The sequence below is a fragment of the Chionomys nivalis genome, chromosome 6 (assembly GCF_950005125.1).
Source record: "Chionomys nivalis chromosome 6, mChiNiv1.1, whole genome shotgun sequence".
Lineage (NCBI taxonomy): Eukaryota > Metazoa > Chordata > Mammalia > Rodentia > Cricetidae > Chionomys > Chionomys nivalis.
In genome coordinates this window covers 83994282-84020000 of record NC_080091.1, presented here as the reverse complement: position 1 = coordinate 84020000, position 25719 = coordinate 83994282, and positions in this window count along the sequence as shown.

Below are 25719 nucleotides of genomic sequence, written 5' to 3'. Positions count from 1 at the left end.
TATACATATCCATGTGCTTCTTCTATACAAATACTGAGTTCTTTTCTCTGTCTATGAAGTAGAGAAATAACTGACTTTTTAATGGCAACAATGACAGTGGGCACACGCACCTCTTCTAATCCGTGGTATCACAAGTACAGAGGGGAAATGACCTATGCTTTGAAGAAATGGAAAGTTGCTGCTATAGACAAAAGCCATTTTAAAAACCTCACATTAGTTACAGTTTTTATGCTGCAGAATATTTAAATGTAAATGCATGTTACTTTTTTATTTGCATTTGTTGAATGATATATGGATGCATGTTTAATTATGTAAAGATGAGTTAAATATCTTTATCCTGCCTATCTAAAATACCTGGTTGGTATAACAAAGAGCTGAATGGCCAATAGCAAGGAAGAGAAATGCCAGGCAGAGAGAATAAATAGAAGAGAAAAAAAAAAAAAAAAAGAACACGAGGAACATGAGAAGGAGGAGGAGAAGAAGAAGGAAGATGCCCAGGGAAAGAAGCCAGACTTAGAGAAGTAGTGAAAGTTAGAGATACAAAATTAAGAGAGGTAATAAGCCCACAAGGCAAAAGGTAGATAAAGAGGTTAATTTAAGTTAAAAGAGCTATCCGGAAATGTGATTAGGTTGGCTGAGCACTCAAAACTAACAATAAGTCTCTCTATCATGATTTGAAAGCTGACTGGTGACCCCCCCAAATTCCTGCTACACATATGACCACTGGCATTGCTTATGAGGATATTATAATGAGCTGTGGGGATAAACACTTCATGAATCACCATGACCATCTTTAATCATATAAACATCAACCATTTCCAGGCAACATCTAAAATGTACAGATGCCTTCATGCCAGTGCTAGAAGAACAGGGTGCACCAACACAATAATTATTTGCCTACGTTCAGTTAATGCTTTTTCTGAAGATGCTTTGAGGTTGTAAGTAGCTGGTGCTTGTCTTCACTGGAAAGCTGATAAATGGCTCATAGAATATTCCAGTATCCTCCTGTAGTCACAGAAGTTAAGATCAAAGTGTGGTTAAAGTTGGATTGCCCAGTTTATAATCCAATGTTCTTCTTTGATTCCTATAATATTACGAAACCAAAAAGTAAGGACAGAGATCATAAAGTGACATTTGTTTACAAACACAGAAAGAAAGAAACAAGGTCAGTCACATTGTCCTGGTGCCACAGTTCTATGTCAGATTCAGAAATATATTCATAGTTTTTATTCACAAAATATACTGTATGAAGATGAAAACTGTAAATTTTGGTATAATTTTTAGTTGTATTTTGCTGGACATTTTATTCTGTTCCTTTAAGAGATTCTGAAAGTGTCGTGAATTACCTTGTCAGCCCATGGAACAAAAGACAATCACCTTAACAAATCTTAGCTTCTGCAGATAAAGGTAAGTAATCTAAGTAACAATTCATCCACTTGCTTTAGAAACAAAATATAAACACCTGCAAACTTAAGCAAGAGGAAAATGAGATTTTAAATAAGCGAGGTATTTTGGGAGGCTTTACACATTCATTTAACTGATACTCCATAATGCTTTTCTTGTACAGAAATGCAGTGGTCTGCTAACCCTTTAATCACTGAGAAACTTTCAAATAAAGGAGAAAAAATATTCCATCAAAGTGCAACGCCATGCATAAGTTAGGACTATTAGGTGAACCTGGCCAAGTGCAGATAGCATCGCCTTGCCTGATAGTTACATAGTTAGAATGCTAAATTGCAGAGCACACTGTATGCAAAAATGAAAACCTATTGCTAGATTTCTGATACCAGCTTTGTTTTCTCTTGTCGAGACAGTCTTTACTTTAGCAGCAATTAATGAAAAAGAGATTATGGAGCTGAATGAGAACAAGAAGGAATATATAGGAGGGCTGGGGGCATATGTAATTATTTTATAATTTCAAAATGGAATAAATAAAAGAACATATGGGCCTCAAGGTTTTGATTGCAAATTTTGGATTTGAGCAAACACACAGACAGCAGAAGTCTCCTAACTTCCACTTTGATTCTTCTTTTAGAGTCATTTGTTTTGGTTTGCAATTTAATTGTGTATTTTATCTGTCTGAATGATCTCCTCCAGCAGTGAACCTGACCCACACTGGACAGATAAAAGCAAGAGAACAATGTCCAGGCTGATTTCCAAAGCACTTCTCAATTACATCCTTCATTCTGGCTCTGAGTGCCAGTACCTCCAATGTCTGTGTCTGTTCATTGTGTATATGGGGTTGCAGTTACGAAAACAAGTTCTGGGTTTCTTCAATAACTGAGTTTAATAATCTATGGAGAATCATTTATTAAAATAACTAAGTTGTGATTGACAGAATTGAAAGACATTTGTAAATTGTTGGGCCTTACCGACTTCTACTTATTTATATTTTTAAGAATAAAAAAACCCTTTTTCACTTACCTACAAAAATATTCTGTCAGGCATTAGTGAGGAGGATAGAATGATGATAAGGATAATCTTAAGCTCATACAAATTACACTGTCCAGATACATTCAATGACACCTAAATCATAACATTATGTTACACATTAATGGAAAATACCTGATTGGTATCTCCAGCTACACAAAAGAAACTATTGATTACACAGAAAATAACTTGTATGTTGCACAAGACTCTATGATGGCTATCTAAGGAGCAAGGTCAGACACTCAGATATCCAGTTATTTTAGAACTGTGTGCTGGGCACATACTTTTATCAGCAGCACTCTGGAGGCAGAGGTAGACTAGATCTCTGAGTTTGAGGCCAGCCTGATCTAAACAAAGAGTTCTAGGCCAGCCACGGTTACGCACAGAAACTCTTTCTTGAAAAGCCAAAAAAATTTTAAAAAGAAAAGTTAATAAGTGAGCAAATTCTGCAGCAGAAATCTGTAGAAGCTTCTCAAAGTTGGAAAATGGACTTGATGAACAAATTTCACTCTTTTTTTTTTTTTTTTTTTGGTTTTTCAAGACAGGGTTTCTCTGTGGCTTTGGAGCCTGTCCTGGAACTAGCTCTGTAGACCAGGCTGGTCTCGAACTCACAGAGATCCGCCTGCCTCTGCCTCCCGAGTGCTGGGATTAAAGGCGTGCGCCACCACCGCCCGGCTCAAATTTCACTCTTAAAACCTTCAAACCTACTTCTTTTTGTGGCCATAATTTTTATTTTAATTTTTCTATTGGTGTTTTATCCCTGAGGACTTTATTCTCAAAGACTAATCTTTTGGTGTTAAAGTCATTCCCAGACAGAGGTGCAATGCTATTCGTACACAATTGCTGCTCTCTTCCCTGTTGGTTTAGTTCAGTGGTTAAGACCCAGGCTATGAAGCCAGACTCACTGGATATGAATTTCAACTGTATAGCTTAATAGCTGGGTTATATAGGACAAATCAAGTAAATCCTCTTTAAACATTAGTTTTCTCTGTGATAAAAATAGGAAAATATTTTCTTCTTAGAAGAATTATGTGCTTGTGATTAAATGTGAGGCTACATGTAAAGCCGATAGCATACTTGTCTCACAATAAAATCCATATATCTGTATCTGTCTACAGATATTTACTGCATACATATATTTATGTCCATTATAAATGTCTGTATCTCTAGATTCATTATTATATTATTACCAAGAATATATATCTAATATCATTGTTATTGTATTATCATTACCAAACTGTAATGGTTTTTAATTTCTGGGAAGCAGTCAGCTATGCCTTGTATATTTTGTTTGCTTTTGAAAGGTCATGGTATATCTCAGTGGGCACCAATTCACCCTAGAGTCACAGAAATAATCCATTTATCTTCTCATCTAGAAGATAACTTTTGTTACATATAAGTTTTCTATTTAGATCATGGTGTTTTACTATTGTACTAAGGTTCAAAGAGACCTAGAACTATCACACTTTAAAATGGTACTATTTATATCTGGTCCAAACATCTACTTTCAATCTGTGCTACAGATAAGATCCAGCATTGCAAGCATTATGTTTGAAATTGCTGTTTGTCTTGAAATTATTCATAGAGAACCAAGTCCTCCTCCTTGCCATTACCCACCTGGACCATCAAGAAAAGACGCAGGTTCTACCTTCATCTTCTCTTACTTTGTATCAATCATTTCTTTCATTCCACCAAAACAATCTCCTTTTGATAGAATCAAGGAAGTTAATGGAAGCTTTATAAACTCTTTACCCTTTCACTCCCTGCTTTCTTTCTCCTAGTTTTCTACTTTCCTATACTATGCAATTACTCTAGACAAAAATTTCTTAAGGATGTTTCTCCAGTGTTAAATTCATAGACTCAATATTTCTTAAATAAAAATTTAACCATGATTTAAGGTAAGAATTGATTTAGGGAACAAAATGAAGAGGGAAAATTCTACTGCGGCAAAGCAGTCTTCATAAATCTGAAGAAAAAACCCAATAGTTCTCCAACTATTCAAATCAAGCATGCCATTCAAAATGTTACAGTAAAATAAAAAAAATGCAGGTCTGAGTAAAATAACTGTATATCCCCTATATAATATACTCACTAAGCAAAACTATAAGATAATAATACAATATATTTTAGTATCAAAAATGATACTAAATGATACATGTATTAGCCATAATTTCTAAAACAAAAGAGGATATATAATTATGCTCTATAAATGCATTTAATTTATTTATTTATTTATTTTTATTCTTTTTTAATTAAAATTTCCACCTGCTCCCCGTTTCCCATTTCCCTCCCCCTCCTCCCACATATTGCCCCCTCCCCCCCTCCCCATTTGGAGCAACGGTCTGAGCTCTTAAGGTCCAAATGAGGAGCAGAAGGAGGGAGAACATGAGCAAGGAAGTCAGGACCACGAGGGGTGCACCCACCCACTGTGACAGTGGAACTGATCTATTGGGAGCCCACCAAGGCCAGCTGGACTGGGACTGAATAAGCATGGGTTGAAACTGGACTCTCTGAACATGGCGGACAATGAAGGTTGATGAGAAGCCAAGGACAATGGCACTAGGTTTCAATCCTAATACATGAACTGGCTTTGTGGGAGCTTAGCCTGTTTGGATGCTCACCTTCCTGGACCTAGATAGAAGTGGGAGGACCTTGGTCTTCCCTCAGGGCAGGGAATTTGTACTGCTCTTCAGTATCGAGAGGGAGGGGGAATGGAGTGGGGGGAGGAGAAGAGGAGTGGGGAGGGGGGGAGGGGGCAATATGTGGGAGGAGGGGGAGGGAAATGGGAAACGGGGAGCAGGTGGAAATTTTAATTCAATATTTTTATTGAAATATATTTTTCAATATTTAAAATTCCAGTAAAAATTCTATTATTATGAAGGTTTAAACCATAATATAAAGGTTCTCATACTAAGAAGAAGCTGTCTCTGAGCATTCAGTAGGATGATATGTATTGTGGATGTTTACAGAACATTTGTGATGTGACAGGGAAGAGTGAGAGGCAGATGTTATTAATGGTTACCAAATGTGCCTTATATACGCCATTTGAAATACCTATGATGGGAAGAATTTAAAATAAAAACGCTACAATTTTGAAACAATAAGATAAATTTTCCATAAAGCATAATCTGAGAAAATGATAATGTAATTCATAGCAAATCTGTAACTTACATACACATAAGAGAATAAATCTTCCGTAAGGGATCTTTCAGTGGGACCAGGATCTATACCCAAGGCTTGAACAGGCTTGTGGAGCCCATCCCCTAGGGAAGGATATCTTGCTCAGCCTAAATACAGGGGCGAGGGCCTTGGTTGACTCCCCATGGGAAGAAGACTTACCCTCTCTGAGGAGTGAATGGGGAGAGGAATGGGGTAAAACTGTGGGGAGAGGGAGGAGGTGAAGGAGTGGAAACTGGGATAGGTACGTAAAATGAGAAAAGATCGCTTTTACAAAATTAATTAATTAATTAATTAAAAAAAATAAAGCTTCAGAGAGCGAATAAACCAGTGAGGATAAAATTATGGAGCCAAAACCTGCTAAGTACAATTTGTCCTTTAGTTATGTTAAAATCGTATGATAAAAAGATAAGAACTGAAGCTGACTTTCAAGCCCTTTTCCCTGTATTTGCATACCTGACCCAGTAGTCAGAGTGTGGGGATGCCCCTTAGGATTTTCTGTCCTCGGACAAAGTGAAACGGGAGGTTTTTACATATTCTTTCTCTCGCTTTACAAAAGTGATTTATTATCTTCCCTGTGCCTCGGCTAATTTGCTCTGAATTACAGAACTTGCTTCTTTCACCAAGTTCATTTGCCTTTTAAACTACGTACAGAACACAGACAATAGCACTATGGCTCCATTAGTTCATGTGGCAGGTGGGCTCTAGCGCTGAAGCCAAACGATAAAAGGAAGCACAATTTAAAAAGACCAGTAGAGGCACAAGGAAAAATGAAAAAAGGAGACACATCTAGAGGCACGATTTTTACAAAAGAAGAAAAGAAGACATGAGGGAATTTTCTACATGACAGTATTTATGTGTAGAAAAATATAAAATTACTATATAGAGATTATTTTCTGAGACTTTGAAAAACGTAGTATATTATATACATATGTAAGTATATATGTATATAAACACACATATATGAGTCTGTATGGTGGAGTTTAAACCAGTCCTTATTTTATGCAGTCTTACCAAGTGAGTAGAGGAAGGTATCATGAACATACTAGCTGTAATCTTTACAATTTGACTCTTTGAAAGAGCAAGGAAACGATTTTTATCTTAGCTTTGCTTAATGAACAAATAGCTTCACAGAAATGTAAAACTATGTTGGCATCGTGCCCATGCCTTATGTCACAGTTCCAAGGAACAAGGTGTCAGTCCTGATGGTGCTCACATTAGGGACTTCATAGCTCATTCATTTCCTCCGTGCTTCTCGCTCACCCTGGGTTACATGGCTACAAGGGACAATGCACCCTTTGGACCATTTGTGGTTTATGAATTGTAAATCCAAAGGGAGAGGGAGACAGCTTGACTGAACCCAAATTATGCTGCAATAGATGGTAATGAATGTCCTGCTTTAGTGGGATAATAGAACCCCTGTTTATTGGCAGTCATTCAGGCTGTATCTCTCCCATCTATTTTCTTTCTTGGCCTTGACCCTAATCCAGCAATTCCACATCCCCAGCTGCTCTTTAAGCTGCCTCATTAGCAGCGCACCATTGGGCAGCTCCCATGACAATCGTCCAATAGGATGAAAGTGACATGGGGCCAAAGACTGTAACTGATTGGCAAGCATGGCAATGAAATATGAGACAGGACTACGCAACAAAGAAGGTGTCTGTGAGTACTGGAATGAGCTGAGTGGTTAAGGAATTTTAACTGCATGTTACTTAACAATTCAGCATTTTTCCTAAGTGTTTGAAAGTGACCCCCAAATAAGATTTCCTACATGTGCTTCTAAAGAATATACTTAAAAGATTCAGTATCTTAAAAATGTGAAAAATCTCTAAATAAGTTTATTCCCTATAGAAATGAACATTTTTTTTCTTTTTTTTTTTTGGCTACAGAAACTCTTTAGATTACATCGTTATTTTCATTCAACTCTTAGAATAGTCTATATGTATTATTTCTCAGTATTTTATTTTTGAATATTTTGACACAGGTAGTTGGTAACTGTATCATCAAAGGAAGGTGCTAAGCACATTGCCTATTCTCAAGCTGCCATAAGCCTAGGTTGCTCTTTAATATGTTCTAGCAGAATGCAAACTGGCAGAGATACCTTAGTTCACAATCTGATTTCAGAATATTTCAGAACACAGCTCAAAATCCCTTCTGTACCATAAAAGACTGCAGCTTAACTCAATATTAGTTTGGTAAACTACAGAAGATGAATTTTTAGTAATATTTATGCATTCTAATAGTCAACAATAACTTACAAGTTAGATAGTTCTCAGTTACCCTTGCTATTGTTGAAATTTGGGAATTAAGAAAAGAAAGCTCTTCAGTGAAAGCATGAAAACTTTGTCACGTCACAAGGATGTTCACAGAAGAGGAAGCAGAATGAGTGTAAGAGACAGAGGGAACTAAGGACACCAGGAGAAAAAGGCCTTCTAAACCAAATGAGCAAAAATTCATATGAACTCGTAGAGACTGAAGCAGCAAGTACAGGGCCTGTATGGGTCTGCACTGGGTCCTCTGCGTATATATTATAGCTTTCAGTTTAGTGTTTTTAGGGCACTCCTGAATGTGTGAGCAAGTGGGTCTGATTCTTGTGCCTTCCCTTGGGCCTTTTTCCTTCTTTTGGTTTGTCTTATCCAACTTTAGTGTGATGGTTTTTGTTTTGTCTTATTTTATTTTACTTTGCTGTGTTTTGTTATCTTTTAGAAGTCTGTTCTTTTTACATAAGAGACAGAAAGAGAGTGGATCAAGATGGAAGGGAGGAAGGAAAACCTAGGAGGAGTAGAGTGATAAGAAACTGTAATCAGGATATGGTGTATAAGAAAAAAATCTATTTCAATAAAAAGAGAAAAATGGAGCTTTTACCTAAGTAGGGGAAAAAAGAGAAAGAGAAGCTTTGTCAAGACTCATAATGGACTTGCCAGCTTTCAAGTGTTTGGATGATTTAAAGGCATTGACATTTTTATTTATGCCATTAGTGTTGAGAGTCTACAACAAGCCAGGCTCTTTTCTGTAAGTGCCAACTATATAAAATGAGTCCTATAGTATACTTGTTCTCAAAGGCTTCTCTCTGGCAGAAAAAGGAAAGAATTCAGGCATATGTATAAATTATTACAGAATGAAAATTACTTGTAACTAGTAGAAATCTCAAAGAATTTTAAATATCTTCTAGTGTTTAGGAAAGCTTCGCCAGGAATATGTACACAAACTGAGTTCTACATATAAGTAAATGCATTTTAGCTAGGTAATTTGTAGGTAATATGGAGAGAGTAGCAGTATTTCTGGCAAGGGATACATACACTCTGACCATCCTCCTATGAATGCTTGGTATAGGCTTATCAAAACATGTGCTGCGAAAAACAAATGCCACACAGGAGGCTAAAGCAAATGGGATCTATGCATTGATATTCTAGAAAGAAACTGAAATGCAAATCTGTGAAATTCATAAGAACCCACATATGGTCAGACCTAATTGGTTTTGGAAGAGCAAGTACATTACAGGATTCATTTTGGTTCCAGAGGTCTAAAGGAAGAAACATACAAAGATTCTGCTAGGTGTTCTGCAATAGTGGAGTGGAGTTACACACCCTAGTCTTCTGCCTGCTTAATTCTTTATTTCATTCATAGTATTTTTTTCTCAATTCCTTCAAGAGAAGAAACAATATTCTTTAATAATCTTTAATAGCAAACCCCCATTGGGAACTGTTCATCACAGTCCAAAACATAAATATGCTTTTGTTATCTTGGGATTGATTAGCCTTCCATGTTCACATAGACTGTAACTAGGGAGAAGGTAAGAGAGATGATGAAGACATGTTGGATTTCACTCAGAACCTGACTGTTAAATCCCTGAACTGGCAGTGGGTCTGTCGAAGAAACAGTGTTCTTTTCGGGAAAGGCTACTGCATGAAAAGCCAATTGATAGTGCCAAAATATTTGTCTGCTCATTCGGGGATCACAGAGAATAATGAACTACCAATATTCATGTAGCGTTTTATTCATGTCAGCCTTCTTTAAGAACTTGTTTCTCTAGTGCAGAAGCGAGTTAAAACAATGAGAGTCACTATTTGTGGATAAACTTTACCCACTGCCTCCGAGAGACAGCATATTGAGTGGACAGCATTTGACGGTAATTATCTTCTAAAATAAAAATATGAAGAAAACTTCTAAAAGTCAAGGAAAATAAAGCAAAGTCATTTATCATTGCTTTAAATTAAATGTGTATGAGTAAAAGAGAAACCATGCATTACTGCTATAATTTGCAAGAATTTAAATTCAAAAATCCAAGTTTCTCAATAAGCATATAGTGCACATTACATGTTATGCAGCATGATCAACAGCAGAAAAAATTTGTAATAGTTTTAATATGCATCCTCAAGTTTATTTTTCTTAAGGAAAAGAGAGTACATCAAATTGGGAGTGTTGGAAGGAGGTTGCTTGTTGGTTCTTGGCAGCCCAGAACCAAAATAATCACACAGAAACTGTGTTAATTAAATCACTATGTGACCTATTAGCTCTAACTTCTTATTGGCTAGCTCTTACATCCTAACTTAACTCATTTCTATTAATCTGTGCCTCACCACGAGATTGTGGCCTACCAGCAAAGTTTCAGCGCATCTGCCTCTGGCAGCAGCTCCATGGCTTCTCTCTGACTCTGCTCCTTTCTCTCAGCATTCAATTTAGTTTTCACTGCCTACCTAAGTTGCCCTATCAATTGGCCAAGGCAGTTTCTCCATTAACCAATGATATTCACAACATACAGAGGGAAATCCCACATCAAGGGAGATAAACTATAGGGGCAAAAATTATATTTATAATTATGTATGTAACTGCATTTATTCTTATGAGAGTATACTTTAGAAGATTTTTTCTAATGAAATAATAGAAAATAACTATGAAATATATGCAAATGTCTTTGTAGGTCTTAAAGAGTAAGTATCATGAATCCCTGTGGTCAAAAGGATGTAACAATGCTTCTTAGAGATCTTCATAAACAAAGAGGCAGACAATCATGAGCACTAACCATTGTGTAGAATGATAAGGACCAATATAGCTGGAATTAAGGGCAGTGGCTTCTTTCAAGTGATTCTTCTGTTTATAATGTTACCTTCTCCCATTTTATGTCTGAAAGTTGGACACATTAAAGCACAAGTCGCTTTTCTCTGTAAATCAACTAGAAACTAGAACACTTAATGAATCGAAAACAAAAACACTTTCTAACTTCGTCTCTGTACTTGTTTTTAAAATGTAAGAGGTTAGGAGCTTGGTTAAGTTTAATGTATTATTAGTATGTTTGAATGCTAGAACAACAGATATTGGAGGCAAAATTCTGAGTTGAATGAGGTTGTAAGTTTTATACTAATATCTCCTTAAAAATAGCTCACAATGGGTGGGGTAGAGACCACAATCACAGTGGGCAATCAGTCTGTGACCCCTGTGGGGAGAGACCACGGCCTCAGTCGGTAGGTAATCAGTCTGTGACCCCTGGGGGAGAGACCATGGTCACAGTGGGTAATCAGTCTGTGACCTCTGCAGAGATGGTTACAACTCTTGCCTATTTTCAGACTATGACTCCCATTGAGGAAAAATCTTCTAGAAAGAAGACTGTGGCCCTTGAAAGTGTTACTGTTCCCCCTAGAGAGATGTCAGTTACCCCTAATGGGCAGAATATAGCTCTAAAGTGGGAGAACTTCATTACTGAGGTGGAAACTTACTCCCAGGATGGGTGAACTGGTCCTTAGGTAGAAGTGGAGAACAGGATGCTGCTCTCCAGCTCCATCATCCTGTCCCCAGAATATGCCCCTTTCTCTTTTGAAAATGGCTTCACTATTACTGATGGGAACACTCCTTTGTCAATGCAACAACCCTTCTAACTAATCTCCTCTTACTTAAGAAAAAGAAAACTCAGGACACACTGTTATGGATCAAAGACCATGAACTCTCTTGGTGGCAAATTCTAGGGGAAAACCCTTGCTATATGATATGAGAGAAGCCACTTCAGGCTGCCACCCATGAACATTTTGTTGGGCTAAGTGCCACCACAGGGCAATTTCCTTTCTGTCAAATGAACTGGAAGCATGAGGATCTAAAAAACAAAAGAAAGAAAAGAAACAGCACACAATGGATCATGTCTTTTGAACTCAAACCAAGCACAGCCTGAAAATAAAAATGGAAAAAAATTATTATTTGCAGCAGGTAAAGAAAACATTGGGATTATTTTCAAAGCAGTGATCTTTCCAAATACCAGAATTCTTGGGAATTTCTTCACATTCACTCTATTTTGTCATGGACTCAGCTTAGGGATCTCTATATTTTTTAATACTCTCCATGAAAGAAATTCAAGGGTACAACTAAAAATAGTTGCAAAGAAATAAAAGCTTTTGGACTATGAATGTACACACATTTATTATTTCTCACTCTTTCTGTCTCTCTGGAGTTTCTGTGTTCTACTAGATTTTGAGGCATTGATTAGTTTATATTGGGAAATTATACAAAGCTTAGATATGTCTTTCTTGTAATAAGTGGGAATAAAGGAAGTTACAAATTCTTCTTGGCATGAAACTACTAAGTCTAATGATTTTCCATAGTTTGTCTAATATTTGTGGATAAATTCTCTTCTGGTTTGGGTCTCTAGATATCCAGCTTTTAAAGGGTAAATGGATTGAAACGGTCAATATGAAGAAACTGCAGAGTATTGGGAAATTTTGTTCAGAGTTGAACAATCCAGTACCCACCCTTTTTATTATCATTTTCTTTCTTAAATAGAATTTCCACTGATGAAAACAGAGCCCATGCACCCAACAATGGAGGGCACGAAAAAGAGGCTTGTGCCTAACGATCTATACAGACATATAATCAAGTAGTAATTGTAAACCTAGCTGATATGTGACTGGCGTACAGTGTTAATGAAATTTCACAGCGGTTCTGGTAAGATGGTGATGGTTATTAAAGCTGACCCCCTTCAGCAAAGTAAATTGCCTTAGGTTTTAATTTTATTTTGACAGGATCCTTTATTACTTTTGCTGAAATCAATATTGACACACACAGAACACTGTAGAAAAAGCTAAACAATGCGATACTCTCCACGGTGAAGTCAGAACAACAGGTGGTTTATATTTTTAGCCCATACATACATCAACTACTACTCAAAAATTATGCAGGACACATTGAAAGATGCTATGCAAGCACTAAATATATTAGGTATTTAAGGTTGACTTCACCTTCTTACCCAATAAATAGGTGTGATCTGTCACCACTTTTGAAGACTTCCTTAAAATAGATGTGATAGAAAGGGTAAGTTATAGCTTAAAACATATCTACTGATCTTTTTTTATGTGCAAAGGCAACATGTAGCATATAGAATATTTCAGAAAATTTAAAGCATAAATATTGAGAATAGAATACAATCTGATCTATAAAACAGAACTTAAAGTTTATCCCATTCATATTTGGTAACTGGTAAATCTGGTTCCTTATGTGAATTAATGAAGGTTACATAGTCAAATAGTAACAGAGCAGGATCTAGTCTTGGAAAACTGTGATTTCTACAAATTATCAATAAAGTGATTTAAGATTAAGTTTTTTACCCAATAACACAACTAAATTAAATAATTTCAACAATGATTTAAATGCAAAAAAACCCATACTATAGGGTGGAAGAAAAGAGAAAGGAAAAAGGTGGGTGGCGTTTGATCATTTTGGTTGTAGTGACTGAATTGTGGCTGAATAAAGAAATCCAGGGATTTCTTGCTTCCAGTAGAATGTTAAGGAAGCAATAGAATGTTATGGGAGCCAGTGGTGGACTTTTAGCCCATGTAGAAAGGCAATAGAAAACAAAATTTCAGTTTGCAGGTGGGAGAATGAAATGACCTATAGTGACTTTTTTTTTTTTTACCTTCACCAAAGGAAACAACATGCTTTACTCAATATATGAATAAGAAATTAATCTCAGAGTGATGTGCCTGACTTTAATGACTCCCCATGGAAAGCCTTACCTGTTCTGAGGAGTGGATAGGGGGTAAGGTAGGGTAAGGTATGGGGAGTGGAAACTGGATTTGGTATGTAAAATGAGGAAAGATTGTTTTAAATATATATAATATTAGATTTATATATAAATATAAAATTAGATTTATATTTTAAATATAAATCTAAAAAAGGTATCTTGACTTCAAAAAAATAAAGAAAGAAAGCTTTGAATCTCATCTCCACAGATATGCCTATTTCAAAGTTAAGCAAAATATCTGGATATTATCTGGCATGTCATATTTACATAAAACAACCCAAGTCAAGTTCTTGTCAGTTTTCCATCCCTAGATTTTTCTTTATATTATATTTGATCTCTAAATAGAGATTGTTCTAACTACTTTTGTATAAATTCAGTCCATCCCACCTGTATGTCTCTCATTTATGTTCATCAATAGCCACAGTCAAGGTGACCAAGTGACATTCTTAAATTTCCTCAAGTTCCTTCTCACTAACTTCCAGTGATTTTCTTTTCAAATCCCTGTCTTGGAAATATAGTTTTCTATTAGAAACTCCAAATATTATCATGTATCATTTAGTGAAAAAGATAGAGTAAACATCATCATCAATAGTTTTTGAGGGATCAAGGATGGCTAGGACATCACCAGCATCATTGTGTGGTTTGTGATTGCCTAAAACCCAATTATGAGGCAAATGACTATAGTTCTTTTGGAACATTGTGTAGTATATCTACTCTTTCATGAGTCGCTCATTGTACCTCACTTTTAAGAGACTTCCTCATCTTAGAACTACTTATTGGTCTATAATTAAATTCTTATGCTGTGGCTGGAGGCAGAAAATATTTAACATTGTCTGAGATAGCAAGGCAAAAAGCAAAGTCACTGGTTTCCTTAGGCAATGCTTGGATAACAACATCATAACATGGGAAAAATGAATTTCACTGGCAATTTTAAGGATGCTTTCATTAGGGATTGGCAGCGTTCTTACACTGGCAAAGAAAAGTTGATACACATTTAGATAAAACTTACCCCTCTTTCATCTTTATTCCCATTCATTAATGTCCAGCTGATGCCCTCACTTTAAATACTACTTAGATTTGTACTTTGAGTCCTAAACTTATTTAACCTGTTATATTATTCAGGTCATGTGGCTCTGTCTTTGGTTTTGAGAAATATTAGTACTCCAGTAAAAATAAGAATTTCCCTGTCTCAAAATGCAGCCCCCTACATTTCCAGTGGTCTCTTTCAATATTTCCCTTCCAGTCATCCCCTCCTGGCACAAGGCAATCTCCTAGAAATCTCCAAGTATGATCCAATAAAGACTCCTAGCAATAGTCAATATGTAGCCAGAATTGGCCATCTCCTGTGACCAGGCCAGCCTTCCAGTGTCTCCTTCCTTCCTTCCTTCCTTCCTTCCTTCCTTCCTTCCTTCCTTCCTTCCTTCCTTCCTTCCTTCCTTCCTTCCTTCCTTCCTCTTTTGAGACAGGGTTTCTCGGTAGCTTTGGAGCCTGTCCTGAAACTAGCTCTTGTTGACCAGGCTGACCTTGAACTCACAAAGATCCATCTGCCTCTGCCTCTTGAGTGTTAGAATTAAAGACACGTGTCACCACTGCCTGGCAATTTTCTATACGTAATACATAGTCTATAAATATTAGTTCAGATGATGTACATGTTTGTGTATGTGTGTTTAGTTTAAATATATACCTGTACCTGTGTCTGTATCTATCTCTATACACACACGCATACATATTTACTATACTTATATGCATTATGATGTTGAGGAAGGCTTGTTACTGTAGACAATTTTGTCATTTATACTTACACCTCTAAAATTAATTGTATTGGGGATTGAATGCTCCAACCTCTGAATCAAAGAAAAGACTCATGAAATATTTGTTGCTTTGGAATCATTTTATCACATATATTAGTCTGTGTCTGTCAGAGCGATAATATATACATATGCATTCAGATTTAGGAATTTGTGTTCATCTAATTATCCATTATTAAACATTTTTATTTTGTGATGGTGGGGATTGAACTCAAAGCTCATGCATGTTAGTCACATTGCCTTCTACCATAAGAACTTATATTACATATTATATGCCTATACATAGTATATCACATATATATAGTATATTATATAGTTTATAAAGCACATTTATTACACATTGTGTGCATTATGCATATACACATTTTCAGATTACTTTGGTGACATGGAGTCTCAGACATCTTATCATCTGAGGTGTAAAGTGGAAATTCCTGTAGAAAATACTTCTGTTGCTAAATGTAAATTTCATACATATGAATACAGAAGTCTCAACTTGAATAAAATGAAATGAAGATAATAAATTATATCACACTTTGCCACGTTTTGTAATGTAAACCTTAAGTAGTTTGATGGAACCCAATTTGGGCATATTTATATATCCAGTATACTGATAATATCTAGGAATGCCCTCATAAATAATCCCAGAATAATGTTCAACTAAATATTTGGAGATACAATAATCAATTCAAGTGTACATGTATATGTAACTATACATTTTTAAAGAACAGAAGCTTTTTAATAAGCATATAATTTTTGAATTTTTTATTGAGTGGGTTTTGCTTTATATAAGACAAAATGTTTTATCATAGGCAATTTTGGCTTTTGATTTAAGTTTTTCAGTTATCTTTATCATCTTTGTATGTAGTTCAATAGCTCTATCACACACACACATACTTTATAAACCTTCCTGTGAAATCCAATAGTCTAAACTGCTTCATTATATAACAAAATATAACATATTGCCCTTACAAAGTTTACTAAGAAATTTCTCATATTAAAACCTGTGTTCTGTGCTTCCTTCTAAATTTCTGCTATGGTTTGGAAATTTCCTTCATGTGGTAGAAACATGTATTTGATGGTTGTAGGACTTTAAGACTAGTATCTAGTGTGAAGTCCCTATATCAATTAGGGGCATGGTAGAGGACGTCACCTGGGACTGTAGTCACTCTCTGGTTCATTTCCTGGCATGAATGGTCTCTCTGTCTCAGGATTCTACCCTAGACAGAATATCATGATGAGATGCAATTAAGTGGGTGCTCACCTGAGCCTGTGCTTTGATGTTTGGATTTTTCAACCTACCCAAATATGGGCTGAATAAGTTTTTTTTTCCCTGTAAATGTACATTTCTACTGGTATCTTGTTATGTCCATGAAAAGTCAGCTAATATGATCTTTCAAAACTACACAATGACTACCTTTGTTTTGTGAAGACCTTCCCTGTAGCAGTTTCACATTTATCCTTTTTTCTCCTTATTCACATTATAGAAAATTTTCTTAGAATTTTCTTTTATGTTCTTAAGCTTCTTTTTTTTTATGTCTTTTCATCATTATAACCTCTCTTCCTCCTGGTTCTTTTTTGTTGCAGTATTACACTCAAGAATCTCTAGTTTTTCCCTGTATTAATACTTTGTATATTTGTTTTCAATAATCATTCAAAATCATTCTAAATGAAAATACCATAACGACGGCAAACAAGTACTCAAGAATGTACTTTGCCTGGGATATTTTTGTTTTACTGAAATTGCAAGTATTCAGTTATCTCTTGCGATTAATCATGTGGATTTCAATTAATATAGTTTCTATATTAAAACACACTTCAGAAAAGTAGGGTTATCCCAGAATATGGAAAATAAATTACCTTGTCAAAAGCTAAATTGATTAGCTTGATTTTATGGCAGCAGGCAAATAGATAAATTAAATGGCGAATTATAATTCTTAAACTTTACATAAAACACTCCTTTATTTTGTATAAAAGCATGACAAAAAATCTTTAAAAGCTGTGAAGCTCTCCCATTATGTTTATGCTTACTAAGCAGTATACTGTAACTATTTAACTATGGTTTTCATGTTTTCATGTATGCAGCATTGCTGAGCCATTACAAGTCCAGTATTAATGTGTTTCTTCTCAATTACCTGAGCATCCCCTGAGTCTAAAAGGATCAACACATTTCCAAGATTGCTTATTCTCTTACTCTATTAGGAAAGGTTGTGTGTATTCTTTCAGCTGTATGATCCATTTTTGCTTCATGACTTCTGTTTTTTAAAAAATGTTATTTTTTAAAAGTCTTTTTAAAACCTTAAGTATTATAGGTCAATCGTCACTACTTTCCTAACAATAGGACATTCAACCTGTTATATGAAAATTGATGTTTGCATGATGTAAATTGTTTCAGCCAACACCTGTTTACCCACTCCATTAAGAAAAACAGCAACAAATAAATTTATTTTGCAACAAGGGAGTTTAAATCAGCAAAAATGCAATTTTTTTTTACATTTTTTTATGCTGTGTGTGAAAGAATGTGGTGACATTTTTATGCATGTTCACATGTGTGTAACTGCATGTGCTTTTCTGTATATATGTGTGCATTCAGGTGAAAAGTTGATGGTGTACATCTTGCTTAGTCTTTCTCCACCTGGTGCATTGAAACAATGTCACTCATTGAAACCATTGTTCAGGCTAGTCTACGAGCCAACTTCTTCCTGCTGTGTTGAATGGATTCCCTGTCACTGCATCCCAAAGAGCTGGAATTAAAATTGGCCTGCTTGCCTACCTGACATCTACCTAACCTGAACTCCGAGTCTAAAAATTGTGCTGGAAATATTTTTACTTATTATTTTACTTACCCAGCTCCTCAGCCCACCATTTTAAAATGAAGGCTTGGACTGGACTACTTTGAAAGCTGCTAATAAGAAAGCTTGTAAACATTAGTCTTGGTTGCGACATTTCATTGGTTGTCTGGAGCAGGAAATTTGGAGAAGCTGAAACTCGAAGGTAGTTTCCCATTCTACTAAAAATGTTCTTATGACAAAAGAAACAACTGGGAATTTTTAATTGCTCATGTTATAACAATAACAACACCTAGATATTTTATTCTCTATCAAAATCATGAGTCAATAATGGGAGAAAAAACACAAATGTCTTTAGATTTAAGATAAAGGAAAGGTCCTTAAAATAAGAGTTACTATGCATTTATTTAGTTTAGTTATTTCTTAGGCATTTCTTACACATACTGTCACTAACTGTTATGTCAACAGTCTTTTCTTTCTTTAAAATTTTAGGGCCGGTATGGTGATACAATGGGATTAGTCTTCTGCTGCCTTCTGCTCCTTTACTCCTGAGTACCAACAAGGTGGAAGAAGAGAATCTCTTCTTGCAGGCTTTCCTCTGACCTCCATGCTGTTTGTGGCCTTCACTTATGCATGTGTGCATGTACACAAATGCACACATGCACACACACACACACACACACCGTCTTACGGTACAGATTATTTTAAAATATAAATTTTTTACCAGTGTACATAGGATTACATTTAATTTTGGTCATTTAAAACTAAACTTTTGTTGTCATTGGTTATCCCTCCCTCTGGTCTTTTTTCTATCCCAGCCTTTTGCCCTCCTACTCTACACACCTTCCACTGACTACTTTCTCTTTTCACATATTCTTATTTCTCTCTCTTTCTACTTCAGTAGCTCTTTTTCCCATCTCATGGTTTATCTTCTAGGTTTATAGCCTTTATTTACACTGTTCATTTATAGACTCACATATAGACATTAGATGCTAAGAATTTTATATGAGAAGGAACATGTAAGTTTTAACCTTCTGAGACTGGATAACAGTTCCTTTTCTAAGTCTTGTCGTTGTGACTTGTAAATGTGAGAGGTAAAAAGATATTTTTCAGCTCTCCATATGTACTCAGCTAAAATAAAGTACTAAAATAGTAAAAATAATGTGTTAAATGGTGATGTTTCTGAAATCCTCTCTGGCTTGATATGAAACCAAGTTGTAATAAGGAACAAGGAACTAAGATGAGCTGGGAACATGTGTTATGTTAAATATGGTTTGTTCACTAAGTGCTAGAAGCTATGTTTCAGAGAGATGGAATGAAAGCTTTGGAATTAGCTAAGACATTGGATGTACTTCTTTTATATGTGTTCATGTCCATCTCTCAGAATGTGATTGACATACTGAAAAAGCAAGTTCACATTCTCATTTTGCTCTTTAGTTGTTATAGGTAACGCAACCATTCTTTACAGTCACTTTTATCCCGTGATGATATTTTCTCTGTTGAGATGCATCCAGGGAACTTTGAGTCTGGATGGACAGTTCTTTATTACAACTCTTCATGTGGTATTGAGTTATTAGCAACAGAAAACTGGTTGATAATGTTATTACAGTATATTTAAGTATTGGTTTTTCTGATGCTATTAATTCAATAAACAGAAATTGTCACATAATTATTTTAGTATGTGCCAACTTCTACTTATGGATGATATATTAATCATTAACTGTGGCGATATTTTGTTTGTGATCTAACAAATAAAGCTTGGCTGAAGATCAGAGAGTGACGCTAAGCCATTAGTGAACCATAGAGGCAGTGGTGGCCCAAAACTTTAATCCCAGCCCTTGTGAGGCAGAGGCAGACAGATCTCTAAGTTCAAGGCCACCCTGGGGTGCACAAGATTGATTCAGTCTAAAAGAAACACAGGCAGTGGTGGTTTATACCTTTAATCCCAGTACTTGGGAGTTACAGTCCTTTCATCCCAGCACTAGGGAGATAGAGACAGAAAGAGATATGGAAGGGTGGAGAGAGGATTATAAAACCAGAGGAGACAGGAGCTCATGCCATTTCAGTCTAAAGATACATAGAGACGGGATCTTACTCTGTTGGTTCTGAGGATTTTTTAGAACTAGTGCTTGGCTTCTCTGCTTTTGTCTTCTTTCGCCTTTTACCCTCTAACATCTGACTTCAGGTTTGTATTATTAAGAACAATTAGAACTCTTGCCACATCTGGCACCCAATGTGTGGCGTGAGTCCATGACCTTGAGATTAAGAATCTCATGCTCTACTGTTGTGGGAGGCCACTTGTTCATTCCTGACTTCCCAGACATAAAATAATCACACAACAACAGATTGGCGCTCTATCAAGTGCTAGGTAAATCCACATAAAATCTGAAAGGGTTTGGAAAAATTTTTAGACACTAAAAAACAAAGTTCAGCCACATTTTTTCCTCAGGTGGATTCTGTTTGCTAGAAGCAAGCAGAGGCACAATTTTTTTTTTTTTAGGAGAAGGCTTCCTGACTCAGCGGTAGAAACAAAAACTGTGTGGTTCCTTTAAGAAGGCTTCCTGGTTCACCAGCAAGAATGACTCTGACTCTTTCAGGAGGTTCAGCTACAGAGCATTTTAATGAAGTCTGTGAGCAGAGTGCGACAACTTGTTTAATGGAGACATAGACGTGCTGTGTGCCTAAAAATGGGGTGATGTATATGGCTCTCAGAGGCAGGTAACATGCCTTGGCCATGTTGAACTGGGCAGAGCAAGCAGGCAGAGCAATGTTGGCCCGAAACCCTACCTGCTTAGCATAAAAAAGGTGCTTCTGGGAAGAAAATAATTAAAGATACACAATAAAGAGAGATTCAGATAAAAAGACATCTAAATGGGTCACAGTGTTGAATTAAAATGAAAACAAAATATCTGATGTAATATTGTGTCCTGTAATTTAAAAAAGGAAATTAGCCAATGTTTAAAGAAATATAAATAATATATGTAAGTCAGTTAATATCAGAATATCAACATTGCCCTACTAGTACCTTACAAGTACAGGATGCTCATTACAAGAACATCTCATTGATTCAGGTTTCTCCATGTAGGTACATGTAGGAACTGCAACATGGACGAGTTGAAAAGAATATAAAGCAAGATGATCTGTATCATCATTATAGTGATTTCTTCCTTATAATGTCGACTGGAATTTACAAGGGTTTTAGGCTTATGTAAGAATTATGGAGACAATGGAGATATTAACGTGGTGAAGATGTAAAGACCTGACACACAAATCTGTGATGAAAGGTCTATACTGCATGCTGTGTGATTAACTCCTGAAATTCATGAGGTCTTTTGATGGCCAAGTTCTCATTCCCACTCAATGTCTGCAAACAACTCCCATCTCTACATAGCCTTGCAGTTAAAAGAACCAAAGGAGAGCTAGTTTGTCCCGAGATAGTAGATTTTAATTTCTTGACAGTTGAGGGATTATTTAAATAAGCCAAATGCATATTTCTGTAGGCACCAGTGGGCGTCTCATCCTTTTGGGACCAACATAATGCCTCAGAAGCATGTTTAAAATCTTAATGCAAGGATTGTCTGCACACTTCCTGAAACTGTCATTACATTTATATCTGCAGTTTCCAGCTGTATTTTAATATTTAACATTTTTAATTTTCAGGTAGAGCCTAACAAATTAGTTTTGAAGCAACACTTTTAAAAACTATTTTAAAACATTTTAAATAGTCATTTCGGAATTTTATACATTTCAAAATACATACCATCCCTCAACCCCTCTCCCATCTTTTCCCAGATACAGCCTCGCCTTCCTTACTCATCCAACCTTGTGCCTTTTTCTTCCTATCAAGGCCAATTTAACATTATTGTATTTGTGTGTGTGTGTTTGTGTGTGTGCGATATGCATGTAAGTTTGATGGGTATATAGATGTCAGAAGACAACTTTGTTGAGTTAGTTTGTTCCTTCTATCTTTACATGGGTTATGGGGATTGAACTTAATTTCCCAAACTTGCTCTGTTGAAATCATTACCTGTTGAACCTTTTGAGAGCCCATCATTCAACATGTTTAATCTCCAATAGAAATTCAGGGCCTGTTTAGTACTTTATCATGAATTGTACTTGTAAATAATTTTGGCATTCATAACATGATATTTTGAAAGTATTTTAAATTCATTTGATCATGCTACCTTTTCCTACTATACATATTCATTTCTTTTAATGTTAAAAATAGTTTAAATTTTTTGAATTAAAAATTCAATAAATCTAAGATTAACATACTTATATATGAATATCTAAAAAATTACTATGTAATTAGTATGTAGTACTACATTTGAAAGGTAATCAATTTCAGGGAGTATATCATTTTAACTTCTAATTATCTACAAAAATTGCTTTGCATTCTTCAAAAGAAAATTAGGAAAATTAATGTACTTCATGCATGTAATCTTAATTGCATTTTTAATCAGTTCAAGATTTAGATTTTATAAACTTCTTAACACTATTTGATAAAATTGTTGATTGACAAAGGAGAATGTGTAAGCTTGCATAGATAATAGCTCTTTAATCATCTTTAGGGTTTTTATTCATTAAGGCAATATGATCTGTTTAATAAATAAATCCCCTAGTCGCTCTGATTTAAATAGACAGGAGCTTACATCTTCTCTATCTGAAGTCTGCTTTCCTGTCCTATAGATGACTACTTTTTGAGTAGAGATTAGAGCCATATGTCTTCCATATCTTGGATATCTGTCATTCAGGAGGACATCCGTTTGACCACAAAGGATGAAAACTATATTAAAAAAGACACATTACTTAACTTTTGGCCAGAGGTGCTACACAGTGCTTCCATTTCCTGCTCATGGTCAAATGTGGCCAGATGGCTTTTCCAGATTCCAAGTGATAAGAGATGGAAAACGATCAAGCACATAACTGTCAGTTGAGCTCTTCTTTCATGATAAAATTGCTCAGCAACAACAGGGAGCTGGTAGAATTCCAGGCAGTTTTACTCAGAAATCACGTGGATGTGTGGAGAGTTTGTCACATTTGCTTGTAAGGATGGTCCTGTTTTATATCACATGTTATCTGTTACATTAAGAAGTAGCAGTTGATAGGGAGAGTAACATTTTTTTTTCTTGCCATGGTTTTATTGTCTATGGAAGACTATTAAGACCCTTGGAAGTTTAGTCAAGTTCACCAGAGATCTTACTTCAACTGACCCAGAAAACAACCTTGTCATTGTATTTCTTTTCAAATAATTGAAGCAAATATTGATATGCATTTGTACAAAGAGCAAGAAAATGTAATGGTTAGGTTTGTAGTGAACAGTCAAGCATTCCCTACATGTTTTGCTATTAATAAGAGTTCCTGGGAGTTAACAAGAATTTGTGGAAGTAAACAGAAAGCAAGACTAGATACATGTTGACACTGATCTCGTCATCGTTATGATCCTTTTGCAGGGCTGGCCTAAAGCTAAGAAACATAACTAACTCCCTGGATTTTTTTCAACCTGCGAGCTGCAGCAGTTGGGTTGCTTCTCCACCATGCTCATGTGCAGACAGTTCCCAGAATTTAGACTTCCCATGTCTAGGATGTGCCTAATGCATGTAGGAGCGGATAAACTGATACAGCTCCAAGGCTGAAGGGACTGGTTTTTGTTTATCTGACCTCTGAAATATCCTCTCTTTTCAAAATAACCTTATAAGTTTCCTTCCCTTGACCCCTACTGCTCCTGAGTTTGCAAATGAAGCCCCTTGATGTTGATATTATTGTCCCAACAATAACAAAGCACGCCATGGATCCAGCTGACCATTCTTCCTGGAGTATAACTATCCCTGCCCCCCTGTACCCCCAGTAAAGGAGCTGTCCTCTGACACAGTCTCCAGCTGTTTTATCCCTTTGTACTCACTGCTGCTTAGGATCATCCTTTGACCCCAGCTATGGCTGGCCCTGATAGCCCAACCTTGCCCCACAGTAGAGCATTTGCTCGATAGTCTGCCCATACCAGGAATAAGTAGGACTTGAGTCTGTTAATCCTGGTCAATGTAATTGAGTGTCACCACCAGACAATATATTTTATAGTGAGCATTTGAAAGTTAAAGCAAAGTTAACAATATAACTTAATAGCTTTCAGAATTTAATACAAAGAAATGATATCACATCATTATATGAAATGATATTCTATAAACCCACAGTCTATTCTAGACACAGCAATACAGGCATGCAAAAATCAGGATCTCAAACAAAATGCATCATAAAATGAAGTGAGATTTCTTAATTAGAATTCAAGAATAAGTTTTCATAATCACGGTTTGTGTAATCCTTTTGACATATTTTCATTCTGCTTCTAATTAGCAGCTCTGATAACACGTCCCACATATATAGGTGATCCAATATCTCTTCCCAGACTACAATCTGAAAAGAAATCCAAGAAGTTTCTGGGGAAGGCATGTAAAATTTGAAGGCATGCAAGTAGGTGGCTTTTGTGCAATATCCACTCACTGGAACTATTAAAAAACATCCTCATGAAAGTATAGGGTGTGTACTAAACCAGCGGACAGAACATTTTAACTAGTGTAAAATCTTGCTGTATAGAAAAATCATATTAAATCAAGCAATATCATCATTAACAATGATGAATAGGATATATATATATATATTTGTTGTGATGCAGATGAATAGAAATGGGTTAAATTAAGATGTAAGAGTTAGCCAATAAGAAGCTAGAGCTAATGGGTCAAGCACTGTTTTATTTAACACAGTTTCAGTGTGGTTATTTCGTGCCTAAGCTAGGTAGGGGGCCGGAAAGAACAAGGGGTCCTCCCTCCAACAAATTGGGGTGGTCGAAAACCAACAGCCTCCAACAGAAATCATTTTATAGATACTCACATTGGGCTATAGCTTTTCTTCTCTAGCAAACAAACAGATTTTGTGTTTTCTTTTTATTTCTTTCACACATATCCTGTGGAAATTATTCAGCCTGAGATTATTGCTGACTAAAGCTCATTTATATTTGCACTGCAAAGCCACAGTTACAGCAGCTAATCCAAGAGGTCAGTCCATGAAGGATTATCGAAGGCAAAGTTTAGCATATAGAAGTCAAAGATCATGCAGCTTCCCTACTGAACCCTTTGTCAACGTGTGCTTGCTGTCACTATGAAGATGTACCGTACAATAACACATTAAAAGTAGGGTAGATTTGCCTGCCCGGGACAGGCTCTGAAACACCTGCTGTGTGTTCACAATAAACTAACTGGCCCATTCAATGCTACAATTTAACTGTGAGACCAGGTCATAGTGTGCATGGAGTTTGAGCATCTCTTTGTTTTAGCAAAATGCCTTTCTGTTAAAAATCCAAGCGTGTGTTCTTTGTTATTTATTTTTATGAGATTCCTGTGAGGAACACACAGCATAAAGCTCATAATCCATGTTTTATGAATAAGGGAAGCATCAAAACAAAGGAATTGTTTGATAAATTGCAAAATAAAAATGAATCTCATAAGAACAACCAACCATGATAAAT